The following is a 24949-nucleotide window of genomic DNA, read 5'->3' on the forward strand; positions in this document are numbered from 1 at the left end:
TCTCTTCTTCTACACCAGCTTTTTCTCCCATATTCCTCTCATGACTCTTCTGTGTCAGTCAACAAGAACTCTGTCCCTACTAACATAAAAATAGACAAGCCAACCTGGCAGAAACTTCCAGCTCTTACTGATGCTCAAGAATCAAGCAATTTGGTGGCTCAGTGGTTGAGCATCTGCCTTCAGCTCAGATTCTGATCTCGGGGTCCTGGGATTCACGGAAGCCTACCTCTCCCTCTGCCTCTCTCTGTGTGTCTCTCATGAATAAATAAGTAAAATCTTAAAAAAAAAAAAAGAATCAAGCAATGTGTACTATGATCTGAAGGTTAACATACCCTCAAAATTCATATGCTGGTGTTAGGAGGTGGGGCCTTTGAAATGTGATTGGATCATGAAGGAGGAGCCCTCATGAATGGGATTCTTAATTTTCTATAAGAGACCCCCACAGAGATCTACTGACAATTCCACTGTGTGAGGACACAGCAAGGAGGCTGACAATGAACCAGGAGAAGGGCTCTCACTAGAATGTAACCATGGCAGTGCCTTGATCTTGTACTTCCAGCTTCCAGAACAGTGAGAAATAAATTTCTGTTATTTATAAGCCACCCTCTGGTATTTTTGTTATAGCAGCTCAGATGGTCTAAGACACTGTGAATCCTTTGAAATTGCATGAATACATGTGCAGTTTTCTTGGGAGAGGATCCACGGCTTTCATTAGACTTTTCAAAAGATCTGGACCCAAAAGAGAAACACTCTGCTCTTCACAGTCCCTGGCACAGATCATGGACAGAGAACAGCATGCTTTTCTAAAATACCCTCCTTGTCATAAATCCCTTCACCAGGACCACTTTTCCTTATAGAAACATGTCAAAAGTGTCATGTCACAAGAGGAGCAGGGAGATATTTTGCATCTTCTGATAGCTTGGCTACAATCCTTGCTTCACTATCATCATCCATCACTACTATAATAATAGATCCAATTCTGCTCACATTCCTACCAACACCACAAATCCTAGGGCCTGGCTTTTGGAAATATCTAGTGGCCCTGTTCACTGAGAATTTCTTAATTCTGCTTTTATGTCAATCAACCTAGTTGAGCACTTTTCCCGGTAGGGACTGGGTGAATTAGTGCACTACTGTATTTCCCCCAGAACTGTTCAAGTGCTGGGCATGGAGTAGACAAAGAAGAGAATTTTGGCTGAGGTGGAATCTACCTCAAGTTCATAGTACCTTCAGGTAGGTTTGAAATGCCTGCTCTGCAGGTATTTGCCATTGCTCATGGATGCCATTTTTAACAAAGGGAAGAAAGTAAACCACTGTTTATGCAGGTTCTCCACTAGTTTGGAACTGCAAAAAAGTTCTCAGACTGGCTGTCTACTGGGGTCCTTTTTCCAAACATCTTTTCAAAGCTTGATCTGTAAAAGCAGTAACCACGTTCTCAGAGAGAGCTTAAATCTGTCCTTTTCTCTTCCTAACTTTCTAAGATTTCCTATTTTCTACTGAGATAAATGAGTTGCTGGAAGAACTCTTACTATAATGTTTTTCACTTCTTTATATACAATCCAATCTTGAAAGTGGAAGAGAGCTGTTTGTGGGAAGTTAAAAACAAAAGAAGACAAAACAAATCCCCAGTTTCTTAAGTCTCCGGTTGGTGAAGCCCAGACCTTGTCAACTTTCTTTGATATGCCATTTTAAAAAGAACTTAATTGTGGAAAAAATAATGAAAAAAAAATTCATTCAATTTGAATTTAAGAGAAATGTTGGTAAAAATAAGAAGAGTATATAAATTTGAAAGTTGGTTCAAACTGCTCTCCTAGATTCTCTTCTTCCTCTTACTTTCCTGCTGAAGTGAGAGATTTATTTATTTTCATTGAGAGCCAAAACTCAGTTTACAAGGGGCATATGCTGAAATGGTCATTCATGGTTTTCTCCATTTGTCTTTCTTCTATCTTTTCCTCCTTCTTGCCTTTGGTTCCCCTCTGACCAACTCCACCCATATCTAAATTATTTAGTTGCTAAATAATTTAGTCATTATGATTTTTCCTCGATGCCCAGGAGTTTTACAAGTATTCTAGAGGTGCTCACCAAGCCTCCTCCAGCCTCATCCAAAGAGAAGGACAATGGATTCCTGTCTCATCCACCTCATGGACAGGGAAAGAATTGCTCTCATCCACTGTCCAGAAGAACATGGCTGTTTCTATGCTTATTCTGAGAAAGGTGCGAGGAACTTACTCTAGTCAAAGGTGAGAGGGACAAACTCAATCTTGTTGCCCAGAAGAACTGGTAGCTTCCAAGGAGGTTTCTCTTCACTCAGAGCCACCCTTTCTCCACACACAATCCCCCTGGGCAAACCTCCACCCCGACTTGGACTCACAATTTAAGATTTGGAGGTTCTGAGGAAGTATCACCTACAATCCATGCTCAGGGATGCACCTAGTAATAACTTCTTCACCCCAAGGAAGCAAGTCAGGCACAGTTGAACTTGGAAAGTTTTCAAATCAGAATTCCTTTGCTCTAAAATGAAGTCTCCAAAACTACCCTGAATCAACTTCATGAATTTTTACCTACAGATGCAGCAGATTCTCTTGTCTCAAGTCATGGCATTGATTAAAGTAATCTGTATTTCTTAATTAGGTAGAGTAGGTAATAAATTAATTTGCTTGATTACAAATGTTATATCAGTTTGCTTAGTTATGCTAAAAAATGCTATTCATATTAGTAGGTTAAAGAAATGCCTCTCTTCTGTTTTCATTTCAGTGGTTTAGTAGAAAAGAAAAATCAGTTGAGAGATCTTGAATTACACTCAAATAACAGAAAAAAAACATTTTCAAGGGATTTCTTAGTAGAAATGTTGATGTTCTGGTTCTCAGCTAAGAAGAATCCATTTATGAAAATATTTTTAACAGTCTATGAAACATCATTAAATTTAGAGGAACCCTCTTGGGTGAGATCAAAGTATCAGATTGCAACATCTAGCTTCATTTATCTGATAGTTATTGTGCTAATCTCCAAATCAATATTTCTACAAAAAGAGGAAAGAAGTTTCCCTGAGTTGTTCTTAGGACTTACTCTGTATTTTCTTCTCTGGATGCCATTTCTAAACCCATGTAAAGCAGTTAATGACAAAGTTAGTCATGAGATTTCCTATTACTATGCATGTTGTTTGAGGTTACAGTTTTAAATTCCTCTTCCAAAGTTACTTTGTACTAATCCTGAATTTGATGTATTTAAAGATGATCCAGTTTTTCAAGTGGATCCAAACAATTTGGCTTAATATCTCACCAAATGACATTTTTCAATGTACAGAGACATTTCCATAGTCTGATGAAATTCTGTTATTGAAATGTAAGGATATGCCCTAAGTGTGATCTTATTACAAGGATACTACAAACACACTCTGCAGATGTCCACTTTAAATGTAAAAAACTTTCCCAGGAAACTTTGGATAGTTCACTGTAATTCTGGAGCTTCTATGGTTCTCTGACCTACAGCCTAAGTTTAACTTAAGGAAAGTCCTTAAAAAATGTTCCCTTTGAGAAAATGAGTGGGAAATATCAGAGAGGATGACAGAACATGAGAGACACCTAACTCTGGGAAACAAACAAGGGGTAGTGGAAGGAGAGGTGGGTGGGGGGTTGGGGTGACTGGGTGACGGGCACTGAGTCGGGGCACTTGACGGGATGAGCACTGGGTGTTATGCTATACGTTGGCAAATCGAACTCCAATTAAAAAAATATACAAAATAAATAAATAAATAAAAATGCTCCTTTTTAGAACTGTTTCTAGGAAACAGGGTAATAATGAATGACCTCCAAGTAGACTGGCCACTAGGATAGTCCTCACAATATATAGAACTCAGACACTGTTGTAGGGAATTTTTCAAATAAATAATTATAAACCCACCACCATGAAGATCCAACATGCTAGGTTAAATCAAAGAATAATAATAGATAAAAGCCTGCAGTTGTGCATATATATTCTTTTCATTTACAAACTGAATCAAAAAGTAACTTGATTTTGTGGGTCATTATTGTTTGATGTCCATTCTTTAAGAGGACACTCAGTGGTTTCTTAAATACTTTGATACAGTTATAGTATTTAATGGCAAGATTGTGTAGGCATATGGGGTTGCTTTGTAAATCTGTAGAAGTTTCTCTGGTTAAAAAAAACTAATAAATCTTGTTCTGTTCAATATCAACATTGACGTCATGGTGTTGAAAAGCTTTATTCTTTAAAATCATAGACCCTCAGAACTTAGTGTTTGCAATTATATCAGGAACTAGAGCAAAATAAACAAACTGTACACTGAGCTAAATCAGAATGCTGAGCATGGTAACATAGCCCCACTTTAAGACTGGGAGCAATGGAATTCTTTTTCTTCTCTGATAGAGCCAGTCATAATCTTCCTACTTCTATTAGAACTAGTCGAAACCCTATTAATTTACCCAACATGATATATGTAAGATCCAGTGAGAGACTGCTGAGACTCTGCTTCCACGTGCAGGTCTTTCTTGCCCAGCAAGTGTAATAAATTCAATTTTGTCTTATAGTTGCTTTCAGATCCTTGTTAACACTTGTTCTGTGAAATATATTTATCTGGTCAAACGTGGATGTGTTTCTATTTGTCATGCAGACAAACACTTGGAGCACGAAAACATCTTAATACTGCTTTGCTCTTAAGCCAGTCTCTTAGACCTGTCTGAACTGTTGCTCAAATATGAATAAAAGTTAATGTTCACATGATTGTTGTTATGACTAAATGGATTTTTTTAAAAAGCAAAACCACTTTGCAAATTAAAAAGTGTTTACAAACGTTATTATAATAATATTTAGATGCATTTATTATACACTTCCTTAGATCCTATCACAAAGAGAAAGAAAAATTAATACTGCAGTAAAAGACTTTGTGAAAATACTTAGGGATTTAACATGCATTCTTAACATTTTTGAAGTAGATGCTGTTTTTCAAGACCCTGAAATTCATTAACTTGGAAAAAAGGATAAAAAAAAAAATGTAACCTTTGAAAACTAACAATTTAAAAGCATTATTCACTATCTACATTACCTGTCCACATCATACTAGATGTTGGAGTGAATATATAAATATGCATTCAAAGACAGCTCCTAATCTCAAATAATATACAATTGATTTAAGCAGATAAAACCAATGCATACAAAGTAGAGAATAAATAATACTAAATGCCATGATCCAGATTAAAATGCAATGTCAGTTTTAATAAACTAGTAAAAGTTAAAATATATATATATATATATATATATATATATATATTAGTATTCCTTGACACTATTTTAAAAAAGAGAATCTTAGTAAGAAAGAAAGAAATCCATCAGACTAAAAGAAAGAAGTCATGAATCAGCCTGAAGGTATTATGAGCCTGAAGCTTTATCAGTTACATAACCATAGGAAATTACAATCTCATGGTTTATTTTATAATTATTTTTGTCTCTAAAAAAAACCATTAATATAGGGGAGCCTGGATGGCTCAGTCAGTTAAGCATCTGCCTTCAGCTCAGGTCATGATCTCAGGGTCTTGGGATTGAGCCCTACATAGTGGGGGTAGGTCCCTGCTCAGTGGGGGGGGGGAAATCTCTGCTCAGTGGGAAGTCTGCTTCATCCTCTCCCTCTGCCCCTCCCCCCGTTCATGATTTCTCTCTCTCTCTCAAATAAATAAATAAAATCTAAAAAAAAAAATCATTGATAGAGCTCATAAAGAACTCTTTGAGGAAGAAAATCTAACTGATTTGTTGAACAAAAGAGGTTGATTAAACAAGGGAAACATTGAGACTAACAGTATTATATCATTACATCCCAGTGGACTACCTTCTATAGTTACCTTAAAAATTGTGTTAAATGTAAATTCCTTGTCTAGAACCTAGAACTATTGAATCAAAAATGCTGGGGAGACAGGGAGTAGTTCCCATCTACCTGAAGATTTAGCAAGCACTCCAAAGATTCTGATGCAGTTACTCTAGGGAAAACCATAGAGAACCACACCCTAAAAAGTAAAATTGTTTATTGAGGACATGGTCTCTTATCACTTAAAACATTCTGAGTTTAAAGTTAGAAAAAATGTTTTATTTAGTGAGTATAATTAGAAAGAGAGACTATATACCTACCTTTCTTAGACACATACGTAACATTTATAAATGTTCACCACATTCAATATAGTATGGGCTACAGCATAGGTCTATAACAAAATGAAAAGAAAACTTTAAAAAAATTTAAACTATGTTTGGAAAATTTAAATTACACTTTTAAATAATTAATTTATTAAAGACTATATTTTAAGAAGAAGTAGAAAGTACCTGGAACTGAATGAAAACACTGTATGTTGAGACTTGCGGGACATAGCTTAAGCAGTACCTAAAAAGAGAAATTTATAGCCATAAGTTCTTACCTTACAAACAGGGAAAGTTAAAATTCAATGAGCTAATTGTCAAAACTAAGACACAGAAAAACATAACTTATTGGTACCAGAAAAATGAAAGTAATCAGATGATAAAAATAAAAACAGAAACTAAAGAACACAGCAACTGTACCATAATGATAATCAAGACAGCCAAAATTTTTTTGAAAAGACTACAATAAAATAGACAAAAATCTCTGCTGAAACTGATCAAGACAAAAAGAGATGGTATACACACAGATGCAAAAATGTTAACAGTGAAGATGGGATATAGCACAAATAAATCATAGATTGAAAAGATAATGAGCCAATAATATGGATGACTTTATACCTATTATATTTTAAAACTTGGTTAAAATACATTATGGAAAAGACCATTATACAAAATTCATTGAAGGAGAAATACACATTCTAAGCAAGCCTATGATATGTAAAGAAATTGAATTTAATAATTCTCTACCCACGATAATATAGAATTTGGTTGTTTTGTGAACTATTTCAATATTTTATAAAATCATCCAAGTAAGAGAAAATAAAGAGCACTCTGAAGCTCATTTCATAAAACTAAAAGTACCTTGATGCTAAAATTATATAAGAAAAACAAATAAAAATTTAATTATAAACCAATTCATTCATGTGCATAGACTCAGAAATATCTTTTAGCTAAATTAATCCTAGCAATATATGTAAAAATGTAATCAATCATATCAAAGTGCTATCTTTCAGGAATTCAAGGTTAGTTTAACATTAAAAAATTTATTCAAATAATTCAGCACATTAGTAGATTAAGAGAGCAGAAACAGATAACATTCTCAATAGATTCAGAAAATATTATTTGATAAAACTCAAAATCTGTTTATGATAAAAATTTAAACTCTTAGCAAATTAGAAATAGCAAATAATATTCACTAGCAATTTACAACAAATCTTATACTTAATGATCAAATGATAGCAATCAGGAACATGACAGTGATGCTTTATATCACCATTTCTAACAGACATTGTTCTGGAAACCCTAAAATTCAGGTCTGCATACATTGTACACAAGACTTCCAAATGTCACCACAGCCATATTGCCAGACACCAAATGTCACCTGGTACAGAGTTGGCACTTCACACACCCATCTTCTGTTAGAGATGCTTTTCATACCACAGCCTCCTAGATAGTAACTCAAGTCTATAAGCATTTAATGGCAAACATCATTTCAAAAAGATCTCTGTGTGTCAAAGCTGGACCAAGTCCTTGCAGAATCAAGGACACCTGAGGCATGACATCATTCTTCAACTGAAGTTAGAGGGTGACCTGCAGTCATTGATCAAGGTAGAGGCTCATAAAACCCCAAAATCTGTAAAATCTGTGAGGTCCAAATGATTCCAACTGAGGAAATTCTTTATTCATTGTGCTTATCTAAGAAACTCTTCATCAGCTGCCTCTCTCATCTCTCTATTTCTGATTTCTGAAGATAAGATCACCAATATGGTGAATTAAAACAATAGAAATTTTTCATAGTTCTAGAGTCCAGAAGTCTGAAATCATTTTTACTGGGCCAAAATCAAGATGTCAGCAAAAATTTGCTCCCTTCTGAGGCTCAAGGGAAGTATTCTCCGGTTCTGGTGGCTGCTATCATTCCTGCTTGTGCGGTATCACTCTCATCTTTGCCTCATCGTCACATTGCTTCATATCTTCTGGGTATGTCATTTGCCTCTGCTTGTCTCTTAGACACTTGAATTTAGGGCCCACCTGGATAGTCTAGGATAATTTCCCCCATGTCAGGATCCTTAACTTAATCATATGTGCAAAGATTCTTTTTTCATATAAGGTAATATTTGCACATTCCAGGAATTAGGGCCTGATATCTCTGGGTGGCCATTATTTAGCCCATGACACAAAGTGACCCAACATCATAAAGAGCAGCTGAAGATCTTGACTGGTAGCAGTCTCTATATATCCTGGCAGGGTTCTACTGGGCTTTATCTAGGATGGCTACCTTCAAACAGGTGACAATATTAGGTTCTGCCTTTGCAGGACAAAAAGTGATAATGCCTGTAGCTGCCAGCATAGTAATATGTAGCCACAAGCTTGCAATTGCTGCTGGAATATATAGAAGATACTTATTTTAATTTAACAGCACATCGGTATGATCAAAATTAAGAGACACTTGCCCACTGAGTAGCACATACCTTGATGTATATGACAAAAAGCCACTAAGTTAGTGTTTAGTTGAGCCAAAAAATTCCATAAAGATATTTGTCAAGGAGATTAGATTTGGAGAAAGTGTTTCTAGTTTACTTCATTACAGTAAAAGCTATAGAAAGTGTACCAGAATATTTGTGCTTTAGCGAGGGGTTTGGGGCTGCAAGGGACAGAGATCTACACAAGAAAAGAGGACTGGGGGCAGCCCGGGTGGCCCAGCGGTTTAGCACTGCCTTCAGCCCAGGGCCTGATCCTGGAGACCCGGGATCGAGTCCTGTCAGGCTCCCTTAGTGGAGCCTGCTTCTCCCTCTGCCTATGTCTCTGCCTCTCTCTCTCTCTCTCTCTCTCTCTGTCTCTCATAAATAAATAAAAATAAAATCTTAAAAATAAAAAGAGGACTGGGGTGAGGTTATTGTTAGAATGTACACAGTATACACAATTAGACCCAAAGCTGTTCCTCTTTATCTCTTTCTCAGACCCTTTGCATTTGCCTCTGCTTCTTTACACTCACTGTGCTTTTCTCCAGATATACCCACTTACTGATGACTTCAGTCTGAGAGGGACCCATGATGGTTACCCCACTCAGCTTGTCTCTCAATAGCTTTTGGCAATTTCTTTTTGAGTGACTTACTTCAAAAGATGAAATGTTTGATTTTTCCAGCTTTTGTGGAACTAGAGCTATGGTCAGATGTTATGGATTGGTTGACCTTGAATTCCTTGTCAGTTCCCATCCAAACACAGAGCAGGGAAAGGTTTAAGACAGGGTTGTTCTCTAAAAAACACAGCCCCAGGGATAGAAGGGGCTATACAAGGATACATTTTCCCAACCTAAACTTTAGGCACCCTAAACAGTATCAACCACAATCTTCTGTTGGAAATCTAGATCGTTAAAATTCAAATGACTCCTCATAAAGCCAGCACAAATGTAAAGGTTAAAAATCTTAAAAAGCAAAATACACCATCTGGCTGTTATATTATAGGCATTTACTGGGGAATGGATTTTTTAAATATAAGTATGCTCAAAATCTAATGTCACATTCACAGTATTTCACTACTCTCTCTCTCTATCTCTACTGTTTCTAAACCTTCAATGAATTTTCTAAAAGTTATCTTACTTGTGGTCTTACCTTCCAACTTCTCTATATTTCCCCTCTGTTCTCACTGACCTCCTGGACTAAAAGGATAGCTGAGATCTGTAGGACTTAAATCCCAAAGAAGGGACACTCTTTGTCCCTTACCTAGCCATTTCTAAGATGCCTTGCTTTCTGCTTTATGGGAAAACTATTCTTAAATACTGAAGAAATGAGAAAAAAGAGAAACCAGTATAGAGTTAAAAATCCCAAACCAGGCCAGCAGCAAAGAGCTTGCCCAGCTAGTTAGTTCCGGAAAAATGTGATGTCAATTGTAGTGAAGATCTACTTAGACATGTCCAGCTTTATATGTTGAGTACCACTATGAATTGAGAATGGGGCAAGGCACTGAGTTAGGTAGGGCAGGACAGCCCCTGGACTTGGAGATCTCGCCCTAACAATTAAAAGAGTCATGAACCAAATGATCACAATCTAACATTCAAGCAGAAAAAGAGGTCTGTACATAGTGCAGTGACAGCTAGCAGGATCTAGAAGGATCTGGAAACACGGCTGGGTATTCAGGAAAGGTTTCACCAAGCTACTATCATGTTTAGCATATGAAGGATGTGGAAAAATTCCTCAGGCAAAAGACAAGGTAGCTGGGGCGGGGGGAGCAAACAAAGATAAATATGTGCGGAAGTATCTATTTGTATAAATATACCGAAGCCTAGTGGTTCAGAAGACAGTGGTTGGAATTTTCAGAATGCATGACAAGGGAAGGGTAAGGAAGTGAGACAAGAAGCATAAACTGAAGCCACATGGTGAAGGACCTAGATAGTCTGTAAAAGAATATGGATTTATCCCTAGGTCGTAGAGACACAGAAGGGTCTGAGATGAAGAGAAAGATGATCAGATTTGGGTTTGGCAAGACAAGGTCAAGAGTAGATTAAAATAGAGAAGGAGGGCAGCCCCGGTGGCGCAGCGGTTTAGTGCCGCCTGCAGCCCGGGGTGTGATCCTGGAGACCCGGGATCGAGTCCCACATCAGGCTCCCTGCATGGGGCCTGCTTCTCCCTCTGCCTGTGTCTCTGTCTCTCTCTCTCTCTCTCTCTCTCTCTCTCGCTCTGTGTCTCTCATGAATAAATAAAAAATAAAAATAAAAAATAAAAATAAAAAAAAAATAGAGAAGGAGCTGCTGGTGAGAAATCATTTGGGACACCTTCATAACAATCAGAGTGAGGAAGTAGGGAGGCCTGAAACAAGGCTCAGAAATGACAGGAAGGGAGACATTTCAAAGATGGGGTCAAGTGGAGTGTTCACACTGAGTGAGGAGAGAACCCAGAAACCCAGACATCTTCAACCAGGCTTCAACCTGGGCTTGCTAGCTTGATTCAAAGATGTGGACAATGCCGTTAACTGAAGTACTGCTGCAAGAAAGAAGAGTTGGAATAGGTTTGGAAAATTTGAGTTGAGAAAGGGGCTAGATGGGGACAGGGACAGGAAAGTACCAATGGTGAACTCCAAAGGATTGGGTATCATTTAAATCAGGCAAAACAACTCAGTGATTATACTAACAACCAGTGAATTGTACCCTTTAAAAGGGTGAGTTTTATGGTATTTGAATGATTTCTCAGTAAAGCTGTTAAAGCACATGAAGTCAGGCCAGGGAGAAAGAATTCACAAAAATGACAGAGCAAAGGTAACAAAATTTCAAGGAGTATAAGGTAAATACCTTTCAGATTTTACTTTTCTTATTCTGTTATTTTTTAATTCTCATTTTACCATTCCTTATTCCGCTTCCAATCTCCAGTTGCCTGTTTTGTAATCCCCACCAGAAAGGGCCTACCATGCCATTTTAATGGACCCAAATCCTAATGACTCTGAGTCAGTAGTAAATTCACACATGCTAGTAGTAAATTCACATATTCACATTTCTCATAAAGGGAACTTGTGGCTAGAAAGAAATTGTAATTTTTATTTGAGCACGTGCAGAATGTTACAAGAATTTAAAGCTCTATAATAAAGTGAAATGTTCTCTTTGCTAAATTTTTGTAAATGATTTTAAACAACCGTATCAGGGGAACTTGAGTGAAAATTTTAATTGGAAAAAAAAAGAAAATTTTAATTGGATAAACTGTAACCATACATAAATATAAAAATAGTTGAGAAAAAATTCTTTACATTGGATAAATCCATAATCCTGGATGTTTTTATACCAGTAATAAATTATTGGTACGCTTACTGATATGTGATGGACTGACGTGTGATCTCAAAATCATGTGATCTATTTATATGTGCTAGAAGCTGACAATCACAAGTTTTCTGCAAAAAAAAAAAAAAAGAAGAATGAGATTGACACCAAAATATAACTATAATTTAAAATTGGGGGTGAAGGGTGCAAAAAGAAGCCCATTCAGTGATCCTGTTAAAATGTAAGTCAGGTCATGATTATGTTGCCCCTTCTGCTCCAAACATTCCCAAATTTTCCCATCTCACCTGGAATAAAAGCCAAGGCTTCCCCCTGTCCTATCAGACCCTGAGCTTCTTGGACTTTCCCCACTCCTTACTTTCCTGACTTGGTCTCCTATTCTCTGCTCCTGTGTCACATGCCCCTGGGCCTCTGGGCCTCCATGTGTCTTGAACATGCCGCTCCCATCATATGGCCCTGACTTTTGCTCTGCCCACTGCCCAGAAAGCTCTTGAGCTGGATAGCCTCATGGTCAGCTCTCTCACCTCCTTTAGACCTTCCTAGCTTCTGCCCTGGACCTCCCCCTCTTCCACCCCTGCTCTATATCTCCCTGTAGCACCTGTCCCCAAAATGACCACAATACTTTTTATTTGGTTTTCCTGCCCCCTTTTCTACACTTCACAATGGCTCCACAGAAACACAGATGTTTGTTTGTCTTGGTCGCTCATGTGTCATCAGAACCCATAAGAATGCCTGGCACATAATAAGCTGTCTGTATATATTTTTGAATGAATGAAAGAATCTATTCCTTTAAGTTTTGACAATACATTCTCACCCAGTAAGCATTATAGAAATCAACACATTCTGGACAACGATAGAAGATTTTTCTCATTACCACATATTAAGAAGTATAAGGTATTTCCAATTAGGATTTCACCTTTTTGAAGTGCTGAGAATCTAGTGTGAATCTTAAGTACTTAAAAAATAATATGCATCCTCTAAAGGAAATCAGTATATGCAAACGTGTTTAGCCCAGGCTACAGTTCACTGCTGTTAACATCTGGTTATGTATCATGAATCTATAAGAAGCTAACTCATACATTGAGCGAGCTGAAATTCTTTGTATATTTCTTTATCAAAATAAGTTTTAGAAAAATAATCTTGGTGAAGTCTCTTCAATTCTTTTGCATGTGTATATATGCTTTCTTTACATATATTTTTATATTTATTCCTCTGTGTTATACTTTCTGTATTGGTTGATTGTGAACTCTGGATGCAGAGATTATTTATCATTTTTTTCTTAGTATCATTTGCACAAATTTTGCCAAATAGATTAAAGAGAACTTATGATCTATGTTGCTGAATGGTTGAAAGCACAAAAAGGTGAGACTAAGAAAGTACCATATACCAATACTGTTGGCATAGTTCCCAGACTATCAGCGTGATTTTCTTACACTTGTTTTGTCCAGGGCTAACTCTTCATAGAGCTCTGCCTTGATTAAATAAATAAGAGAAAAATAATTGGAAATCTTTGGCATTTATACTGTTTGAAAAACTAACTCTCATGAGATATCAGAAAACATACACATGCACATTTTAATGAGATCTTCTATTTCAGAGTCTAAAGAACATCTGGTTCATTTGGGGACATATATCATAATGTTGAGAACATGGAGTGGCTAAAACCCAAGAGAATAAAGTGCAGGGAAAGTATATTCAGCATTATTGGAAATGCGTTTTATTGCAAAACAGTAAAGATTTATGACTGAGTCAGGAGGATTAGCAGTACAGTTTCCTCATTTTCTTTAATATATAAATTATGTTAATAATGGCTTTTAAAAACATCAGCAAGGTACACTATAATTTTTAAGTTACATAATAAATAGTGACTAGAAACATTACTAGACCAATTAAAATTTATATTTAAAATTCCCTCCTAAATGTATCTATAATTCTTTTTAGAGGTCTGTAAGGGTTTCCATCTTGCTGACCTGAATTTAATTACTGCTTAATGTGTTTTATGCACACGTGTTCAAAATTTTAAAATGTTTTCTACAGATTATTAATCAATATGTCCCATTTCAGGTCCAATTGAAAGGCATATGAAGATAAGGTGCACTAACAAGGAGTATAAGTTAGCTGTGCATTATTTCATGTTCTGAAATTTCATTTAACAGAGTACAAATATTATTCTTTTAGAAATTCATTCTTTGAGGATGGTTTCTCTGAGCATAAATAAAAGAGATTCATAATGTTATAAAGACAAAGCTAACTGGCCAATGTTGAGGTAATTAGCTAAATGTCCCCTATGGAAAATAAAATTTCTGACAAAAGATAATGAAGAAATACTTCAGGATTTGTAATAACTATTCTGATGTCAAATTTATAATATTACTTCTTTCTTCATGAGTTTGAAGAACATGAGTGGGATTATCATGAAATTCTCAGAGCCCTGGGGTTAGTATGGTGTCAGCAAGCAAGTTTTTCAGAGCCAGATCCTACTTGCCTTTTACCCAGGTGAGCTCCGTAAACACCATCTGTAAGACCCTTTCCCTCTAAATAAAGGAATATCTAAATATTCCCTTATCTAATAATATTCCCTTCTAAATATTACTAGATATTTAGAATAATTGCTTCTTTGGGGGAGGTATATATTGCAAGACTTTTACAGAAATATGGTAAAAGAAATCATAGGCAATGCTCCTCCAACAATTTTACATTTAGATAAGAATATTCTCTTACAGCAAGTTTCAAATTTTAAAACCTAGAACTTCTGGGGGGAAAAAAACACGTTAAGCCGTCTAATAACAAATACCCCAGGAATAAATGACCTCTTCCACGACATTTCTCCCAACTTCTAAGTCCCTGTCTGACTATATAACTAGCATCCATCATGGAGCTAACTAGGAGAAAGCATCTGAGGAACAAATTTGGAGGGAACCCTCTAAGCCTAGTTTGAGGATGTCTCCATAGACTTTCTGTTGCCCAGATGTGCGCTCTTACTTCCAGAGGCTCCTCAAATATTCTTCTTGCTCTATACTCTGCTTTCTGGCCTTTTGAAGGCAGGGCCAACTTTACAGTTAGTAATAGCAGAAGCACACAATGTCCCTTGAGGAACATTGGACTTTTTCTCCAGAAATCCTTCTCCTTTATCCCCTTAAGACAACTGACATTTCACCATCAAAGAAAACTTCACACCTTTGGTTTTCCATACCAGAGAGACACCAATGGAGGGCTGTTTCCAGACTTAGAAGTCTAATGGAAACAAGGAATAATTCGCATGTTAAAAGACCAACTTGCCCGGTTTCCCATTTAACAAGGAAAGGTCCAAATACCACTTGGTTCGGTTTTTCCCAAACATCCATTAATATTCTGAGATAATATTTTTTAAAAATATGAAAGCTTACATTTGCATTGTAAACTAAGAATGACAGTAAATGATACTCCAAGACTCTAGGGCAAATTTTTACTAACTACTACATGCATAGGGCTCAAAGCAGAAAAAGAATCATAGGTTACCCCACACTCAAACCAGTATAGTGTGGCTGGGAAGAAGGAATTAGGAAAACATGTTGATTTCTGCTACATCATTCATTTCAACTTCCACCCCTACCACCCACCAGAGACTGAAACTGCCAGTAAAAAATACAGCCTGCATCCTAAAGGCAAACAAAACAAAACAAAACAAAACCACACACACACACACACACACACACACACACACACACACACACCCCTTAAGAAAAAAACATTACAGGCGAGAGGAGAGAGGAAAGTCCTCAAAGAAATGCATACTAAGAGATCTTATCTTTCATGTACCTAACCTGGACCAAAGAAGCTACTTTCTAAGCAATGAGAATGCAGGTAAAAGAGAATAATACAAATGCTACCTCTCACTTCAGTCTAAGAGAATGGCACTGAATAAATATTGTATCAATCAAGAAACTTTCTGTGGGAAATGACAGAAACCTAAATCACCTTGTGCCAAAGAGGGAATATTAATTTTTTTTGAAGATTTTATTTACTTATTCATGAGAGACACACAGAGAGAGGCCAAGACATAGGCAGAGGGAGAAGTAGGCTCCCCTTGGGGAGCCTGATGAGAGACTTGATCCCAGGACCCCAGGATCATGCCCTGAGCCAAAGGCAGATGCTCAATGACTGAGCTGCCCAGGTGACCCAAGAGGGAAGTTAATTGGCTCAGATATCTCCATGTATGGGTGGGTGGAAAGGACAGAGGTGAAGTTGGCCTTGGAGAAAGCCAGATACTACATCCAAATATCTTTCTTGCCTCTCTCCCTTTCTTACTCCCTCTCTCCTTCATTTCTTCTCTTTCTTCCTCTTTCACTCACCTTTCCTCCCTCTCTTCCTGTCTCCTTGGCTGCAGACCTTCCTGTCTCTGTCCCTTCCTTCTTCTTTCCTTCCTCTATGCCAGCTTTATTCGAAGTGCTACACCTTCCGCATGGGAAGGAAACAGGCTCCCAGAAGTCCTGTTCTCATATCCAAAAGGCTCTAACAGCAGCAAGAAAAGGAGCCTTCTCTGCCAGTCTAATCTTGAAGGACATTGAGAGGTTTGGCTTGGGTTACATGCCCATCTCCGTGACAGGGGAGAAAGTAACATGACCAGCATGGCCCGAGTCATGTGTCCCTGTCACTGTGGTTGTAGTGAGAGCACAGGGTAGCTCAAAGGAAGGGAGAAATGTTTTAGGAGGAAAGGTGAAAAAATCCTGTTTGTGCTTACTGCGAAGGCCTGCAGAGCATCAGAGCTTTGGCTAGGTCAGTATTAACCTCCTCTTCAGATACGGATTTTTTGTTTTTACAGCTTTATTGTGGTATCATAAAAGTACATTAAACTTCATGTGTTAAAATGTACAACTTGGGCAGCCTGGGTGGCTCAGTGGTTTAGTGCCTCTTCAGCCCAGGGAGTGATCCTGGAGACCCAGGATTGAGTCCCAAGTCGTGCTCCCTGCATGGAGCCTGCTTCTCCCTCTGCCTGTGTCCCTGCCTCTCTCTCTATCTGTGTGTGTGTGTGTGTGTGTGTCTCACAAATAAATAAATAAATAAATAAATAAATAAATAAATAAATAAATAAATAAATAAAATATTTAAAAAAATAAAATAAAATGTACAATTTGATCAGCTTTGACATATGTATACTCTTGAAATCATCACCACAATCAAGATGACAAACATTTCTATCACCCACAGAATTTCCTCATGTTTCATTGCAATTCATCCTCCTATACTCCACTTACCTAGGCAGCCACAGAGCCTCTCACTGTTACTACAGATTAGTTAGTATGTTCTAGAATGTTGTATAAGCAGACTCATGCAATAAAGAATCTTTTTTGCCCTGACTCTTCTGACTCAGAATAATGTGTTTGAGAATCATCAATGTTGTGCCCATCAATTGGTATGTTCCTTCTTAGGGCTGAGTTGTATTCCATTATATGAAGGCACTATAATTTATTTATCCATTCCACTGTTGATAAACGTTTGTTGTTTTCAGTTTAGGCTATTATAAATAAAGTTGTTATGGGTTTTTGTGTATAAGTCTTTGTGTAAACAGTTGGTGTATCTTTAATTCTTTAAGAAACATGCAAATTTTTCCAGTGTAGGTGTACCATTTCACTTTCCCATCAGCAGTGTGTAAGAGTTCCAATTGTTCCACATCCTCACCAACACTTGGTATGACCAGTCTTTTAAATTTTAGCCATTCTATTCAGTGGGTATTTAAGGGTTTTTATGTTTTGTTTTGGGTTTTTTTTGCATTTACCTCATCATTAATGATGGTGAGGATCTCTTAATGTGTATATCATCCATTTTTAGACTATACATTCAAATTTTTTTGAGTTGTTTCTCTTGTCATTAGTCATAAGACATCTCTATATGTTTTTGTTATAAATTTTTTGTCAAATATATGTTATAAATATTTTCTCCCAGTCTGTGAATTGCTGAGGTATAATTTTTTTTTAAATGAATATTTGGTGTTTGTATACTATCCCCAGCACAGAGCTCCTAAAGCCTTTGGAATTTCCTGAATCAAATCGTTCATTTGTCATGAATGACAATCATTCAAAAAGTCATGAATGACTTTTTTTTTTGAGCACAGTCCACACACAATATTACATTCAAGTGTACAGCATAGTGATTCAACAACTCTATAAATTATGCTATCACAAGAGTAGCTACTATCTGCCATCATATGTTATTGCAGTACTATTGACTATATTCCCTATGCTATTCCTTTCATCCCAGTGCCTTATTCAGAACTATCTTTTGTTATTCATAACAAACCTCTTTCAACCACATTTGAGTATAGGCTAATGAAGTGACTTAGGATAAGGCCACTAGAAAGCCTCAGAGTGGAATAATCACCAGAAAGACCAAGTGATGAGATGATTGGAACTTTAAGCCCCACCCATCTACCTGATGGGAGGAGGTCAACTGGAAATTGAGCCCTATAAAAATTTCTGAACAAGGAGATTTGGAAAATTTCCCAATCCATGTCCTGGGAGGGTAGCATGCTCCAACTTCACTAGAACAAAACTTCTGCATTTTGGATCTTTCCAGACCTCACATTATGTATGTTTTTATCTAGCTATTCATTTGTATCCTTCACAAAAACTAGTAAACATAAATAAAGGATCTTTTTGAGTTCTGTGAGTCGTTGTAGAAAATTATATAGCCAGGTGGTCAGAAGTATGGGAGGTCTGGTGCCTGCAGCTGGCATCTGAAGTCGGGGGGCAATCCTATAGGACTGAGCCTTTAAGTTATGGACTGTGTGTTAACTCTGAGTAACCAGCGTCAGAATTGAATTGAATTGTTGAATACCCAACTGAGTATCTGGAAAGTTGGAGAACTGGTTGTTTGTATTGAAGAACACCTCAAACTTGCCTTTTCATTTTTCTTAATGGTGTCTTTCAAAGAACAAAGGTTTTGCCTTTGTTATAGTCCAGCTTATCAATTCTTTCTTTTGTTTTTCATGCTTTTGGTGATCTAACAAATGTTCGCCTATTCTGAAATCTCAAAGATTTTTTCCTATGTTTTCTTCTTAAGATTTTAGAATTTGGGTTCATATTTAGCTCTATATCTATTTTGAGTTGACTTTTGTTTATGATGTGAAGAGATGAGGATTTTTTTCTTTTTTTATTATTTTTTTAATTTTTACTTATTTATGATAGTCAGAGAGAGAGAGAGAGAGGCAGAGACATAGGCAGAGGGAGAAGCAGGCTCCATGCAGTGGGAGCCCGACGTGGGATTCCATCCCGGGTCTCCAGGATCGTGCCCTGGGCCAAAGGCAGGTGCTAAACCACTGCGCCACCCAGGGATCCCAGATGAGGATTTTTTTTCTAAACTAATATACAATTAGTTCATCACTATTTGATTAAAAGTCTTACCTTTTCCACATTTAATTTTCTTAGAACCTTTGCCTAAAATAAATTGATTTATATGTGTGGATTAAGTCACAGCACATGGGAGTAATAGTGCCTCAGCATACCTCCAACATTCCAGACATACTTTTTACTCTGTTCCATTCATCTGTATGTTCATCTTTTCACTAATACCAAACTGTTTCAATTACTGTAAAGTAAGCTTAAAATCAAATAAGGTAAGTCATACTTGTGAGAGATTATTTCTTTCAAAATTGTGTCATCTATCACAGGTCCATTGCATTTTAACACATGTTTTCAATTGGCTTTTAAAGTTTATAAGAGAAAAGTCAACTGGAATATGGATTAGGATTGCATCAGATTGATACATCACTTTGGGGATACTTGTATTTTCACAATACCGAGTCTTTTAATCCATGAACATTGTATACATCACTCAATTTATTTAGGTAATGTTTAAATTCCTCTATGCCATGTTTTGTAGCTTAGTGTGAGGGTCTTAAATTTCTTTTGTTAGATTTATTCCTACATTTTTGTCTCTGTCAGAATTTTACATATCTATCCATTTATAATAGGAATTTGATCTAATGCAATTATAATGCAATTCTCTAAGGCTGTTGTTTTGTGTTTAATGCTGGAACAGAGCAGTTAATTCTGAATGGAAGATAGACATAAAGTGAGGAATGGCAAAGACAAGCTAAAAGCCATGAATATAAACTGAAACTGAAAAGTATCAGGAAGATAGACATAAAGTGAGAAACGGCAAAGACAAGCTAAAAGCCATGAATATAAACTGAAACTGAAAAGTATCAGTTGTCTGAAACCCATGAGGACATACTCACTGGACCCTTATCAGTTCTTATTGCTTCCACCATGGTGAATTGCATGTCCTACAGGAGAAGCTGACACCCTGAAGAACGGAACTAAATCATATCTGGTCATCAGTAAGAGCAGAAAGAGGATTTAAGGGTAAGTGGAAGAGTTGCAGACTTAGTAGTTGTTGCTCTACACCAAAGAGATAAACAAGCAGGTGGACACCAACATGAGTGAGGTGCAGAAGCTGTTTGCCCCAACCTCTCAAGCAAATACACAAAAAAGCTACTACTTCACTTCTGTATTCCAAATATTGAATGAAAATATGACTATTATTTGTCTGAACTGGAAATATTCTGAGAAGGAAACCCCAGGAAATATTCCACCTCAGGTGAGTCTGACACATTACAAAACCACACCATTTCACTCCTTATCAACTTGCCATCCATACATATGTCTTCAAACCATACTCAATGTCCAAATACAAATAATAGCAAAGTCACATTCCTACCAAACATGAAGCAAACAATAAGAACAGGGTAAGACATTCCCCCAAGATGCAAAGAACTTCCTGAGTCTTGGATTGATGTTCATTCTTCTTCCAGATGATTTACACTCCTCATTTGACATTTTGTAACTTAAATATTGAAATATAAGATAAACTATTATTAACATATCTTATGTTAACTAGGAGACTAGGAAAGATTAAGAAAACAAAAATATTGGTTAATATAAGCACTCATATCAAGACAAGAAAAAATACTCAACTATTACAGTACTTAGTTCTTTAAATGTTTACATGGTAATAGCTGGTAATTATAACTAAATTATTCTGCTATCCATTCAAAATTCCCTTTGCTTTCAGAAAGTACATCAGCTGGTAGTGGTTGGACACTCTTGAGTGACCCAAACCTTCATTCTTGAATGCTCTGGTTATTAGCAATCTTGCCTGAATTGGGTTTTTGTAATTTCCAATGACTTTAAACTCAGGACATGAAAGTACTAAGAAGTGCCCCCAAGGGATCTCTTACATTCCAAGCATGCTGTTCCCCTACCCCCACTGTGGAGTAACTACTCGATTGTTCCTTAATGGTCATGATAAATCAATCATCCCAGCCAATTTAGTAACAACTTTCTTTCCCTGTTAGTTTACTGGCTAAAGCATCCCAAAGTGGCCAGGTAACAGTATTAACTTCTAGTTTAGTGGAATTATTGTTGTTCTCACTGGTGGAAGCATTCATCTTTTGGAATTAAGATCTCCAAATAAGCAGTATCTATAGTTGCAGAAACAGGAAGTACAAATTTTTCTTGTAGATCACCAAGAGACAGAGTAAGACATTTCCAATCCCTCATTCCTAGATGCCTGAATCCTGAGTATGGAAGAAACAATTGATTTGAAGTACATACTGCATCCTGGAGGAGGTTTTCCTACTTATCCTACGTACTGCCACCTAACTGATGCTATAAACAAGTCTTCAAAAGGCCAGTTTGCCTGTTGCTTCGGGATAGTGGGAAACATGCTAAGACCAGTTAATTTCATGAGACTGGACCCATGTCTGCTCTGCATCTGCTATAAAGTGAGTTCCAACGATCAGAAGCAATGATAAATGGAATAGTATGATGGCAGATAAGGCATCAATAAGTCCATGGATGGTGTTGACAGAAGTGTTACAGTCAGGGAAGGGAAATTCATATTCAGGGTAATTGTCTATTGAAGTGAGAACAAAGTGTCTCCCCTTCCAAGATGAAGTAGTTTAAAGTAATCAACTTGCCACCGGGTAACTGGCTGATCACTCTGGGGAGTTGTGCCATAGCTGGTACTCAGTGCTAATCTCTGTTACAGGTTGGACATTCAGTAGTGAGTGGCTGCAGTCAGGTCAGCTTTGGTGAGTGGCAGGCCATGTTGCTGAGCTCATGCATACCTTTCATCCTTGCCACTAGGGCCATTTTGTTCATGAACCCATTGGGCAGTGACAGGAGCAGCCAGGAATGAAGGTGCCTGGTATCTATAGAATGGGTCATCCTCTTCACTTGATCATTAAAATTCTTCTTTGCTGATATCACTCTTTAGTAAGCATTCACATGGAACACAAATAGAATGACATTCTTCACCCATTATATCAGGTCTACCCACTGTTCCCTTCCCCTGGTCACTGGCACTAGTACTACTGTGAGTAAGAGCCTCCTTAAATTGTGTGTGCTAGGGACCTCAGTTGTCTCACTCACCCTAGTCCTGGCCAGGGTCTATATCTCCATGTCCAAACTACTTAAAAGACCAAGAAAATTCTGTCTACAAACTTCTACCATTTATTTTTAGAAATTGAGGAAAATGGGAAAGATACCAGAAGCCTGAAGAGGATTAACTATTGAGCAATTCTGCCCAGAAATTTCAGAAACCATTCATTCATGCATCCCTTTACATGACATTGATAGCATGCCAGACTGGGCAATTTGGACTTTATGCTGAAGACAGCAGGGAATCATTGAAGAGATTTAAGCTTATGAGAAAAGGCTGATGTCATTAGATTTATAGTATTCATAGAAGTCTCTCTGATTGCAGTATAGACTATGGAACAAAAGGGGAAGGGATCGAAAACAGGGAGGACCTATTTTTTTCCTGAATGAACGTGGGAGAAGTGATAGCCATTGTGCCTCAATAAAGCTTATATGAAAAGAAAGAGTGGTCAGTTTTTCTCAAGCTACCCAGGAAGATACTCAAGGGCTGAGGATATTGAAGTGGGAGCCACAGAGAAGTTTCAAGGATGGGATAATAGTTGCAGAGTCATAGAAAAATATGTAGATAACTAATAGATGAAAAAAAAGGGTAAGGTGTATTCTAGATAAAAGCCACCTGATGATAGAGGGTCTAGTTTAGGAATTGACTGAGTATGGAAAACAACTTTTTTCACCAAACCATGAAAAATTCTAGTGCATTCCATGGGACTCACATTTATGTCTGAGTTCTAACTGTTCTATTTCCTATTTATTGTAATTAATTCACCCATCAGGCAATTAATTCACCCATCCACTCCCAGGCCCAGGTAGTTTTAAGGCACAATAACTGTGAAAGTTGTTTAGACAATTATGTAAAATCCAATTTTAAGCCCTCACATATTAAGTGCTCATAAACAGCAGTTTTTGTTACAAGTATTAAAAATGGTACCTTGAAGAATTGTGTAGTTATGTAAATTTGTGAATCCCTCTCTAAAACAGATAATTAATGAATGTTACCCTCAAGTAGAATCTTGAATGACACTATTTTGGGGTTTCTCTCGATTTAGATTTATTCAAAGTATTATCAATTATTTCAATAAATCCTAGAATATAAGCTTATTAAATTTACAAATAACATCAAGGCTGGAGAAAAAGTATATTTGATAGCAAATTAGAATTCAAAAAGGAAGCAAAAATGGTAGAAGCCTAAATCATTAGGTACTGTTAGCAGAGTTTTAAAAATAGTAAGAATATACCTACATTAACTTTATTTCTGCTTTTCAAACACAATGGGTTGACTCTTGCATTGCAGCCTTTTCACTAGTTTTTTCCCTGCCAGGAATGTTCCACTTGCTTGGCTGGCTACACTGTGTCATTCAGATGGCAGCTCAAAGTATCTTTTCTGCAGTGGCTTCCTTGCGCACCCCATCTTATATAGCACTATCCTCCTACCTAGCAGCAAGTTATCATATCACTTTCTATCATTGTTTTCATTACATTTATCAAAGTCTAACAGATTTTCATTTCATAAAGCTCATTTGGAATACGGCAGGTGTTTCCTTTGCCTAACGAATATTTCGAATATTTCTCTGATAAGATTCTTTGATAACATTCACAAACCCAAGGCCCCACATATATACTGTTAACTGGACTCTGTCTAGACTCTGCTGGTCCCATACTCAGTTTTCTTCCTTAATTTCTAGAAGTAGCCATCTCCAAGCTAGAGACGCAGCTCTTGGTGAAAGCAGAGAGAACAAATAGGGAGGTCATTGTCTCCATTGTCTGTTCTCTGAATGGTACAGACTCTTGTTTTCTCCTTTGGCTGGCAGGAAGTGAGGGAGAAATTGCTGGATTCCAACCATTATTCCTGCCAGTGGCATCCCTCCATTTCATCTGACCAAATAGCTTCAGGCTAGCAACTGTAATTCTTCATTCAACTCCACTGATCCTTTTTGATACCTTCTGGAAAACTGTCTCAGAAAATGGTCTAATTGTTGTAGTAGGTTGACTGACAGTTTGGGTCTTTTCATTCTATTTTCAGGATCTTTATTTCTTTTTTTTTAAAGCTAATGGGAGTCACATAGGGGCTACTATCCAGACTACTTTTTAACCACTTCAATCTCCTCACTAATATCCTTTGTATTTCTTTTATGTGTATTGTTGGCTACTTCAAAGTAGGCTATTTGTTGTTCTTTTAAACACACAAGAATCACTTTATACTTAGACCTCTTTAGTTTCACCTTGGAGATTTGGTTTATTGTCCGAACCTGATGTGATCTCTTTCAAATCTGTTTCATAGTTTTCCTTTAATTCTATGCAACTTTGTGCTGCTTGAGATGTAATAGACTATGTTCATATTTAGACATTTTGCAGTGTTAATTTAACTCCTTTCTTTGTATGTTTTAATACAATTTTAATTGAAATATAACTGGCATTCCAGCATATATTTACATATATTTAATTAAAATGTAACATGTAAAGATTTATATGCTTATATATATTTCATTAAGGTATAATTGAATATACAAATCTTGAGTGGAAGCTTGCTGGATGAGCACAAAGTGAACTTCTATGTAGTCACCATTTATTAAAGAAACATCAAATTGCTAGCACCTCTTAAGCCCTCAATGCTGCTTTCTGATTACTAATACTA

At 37.0% G+C, this 24949-nt stretch overlaps 2 long non-coding RNA genes across 2 annotated transcripts in view; one reads left to right on the plus strand and one right to left on the minus strand.

The window, feature by feature from the left end:
- LOC111093239 overlaps positions 1–17165 on the minus strand; it is a 28453-nt gene extending 11288 nt beyond the window's left edge. The window contains exons 1-4 of the long non-coding RNA XR_005380846.1: positions 17131–17165; positions 11930–12009; positions 6325–6382; positions 6136–6206 (exon numbers count right to left, since the gene is read on the minus strand). This is a non-coding gene — a long non-coding RNA (uncharacterized LOC111093239). The remainder of the gene's footprint in view (positions 1–6135; positions 6207–6324; positions 6383–11929; positions 12010–17130) is intronic.
- Positions 17166–17210: 45 nt separating this feature from the next.
- Positions 17211–22938, plus strand: LOC111093223. The gene is made up of 3 exons (XR_005380847.1): positions 17211–17288; positions 19913–20473; positions 21442–22938. It is a non-coding gene; the product is annotated as an uncharacterized LOC111093223 (long non-coding RNA).
- The last annotated feature ends 2011 nt before the right edge of the window (positions 22939–24949 follow it).

This window comes from Canis lupus, chromosome 29 (assembly GCF_011100685.1).
Source record: "Canis lupus familiaris isolate Mischka breed German Shepherd chromosome 29, alternate assembly UU_Cfam_GSD_1.0, whole genome shotgun sequence".
Lineage (NCBI taxonomy): Eukaryota > Metazoa > Chordata > Mammalia > Carnivora > Canidae > Canis > Canis lupus.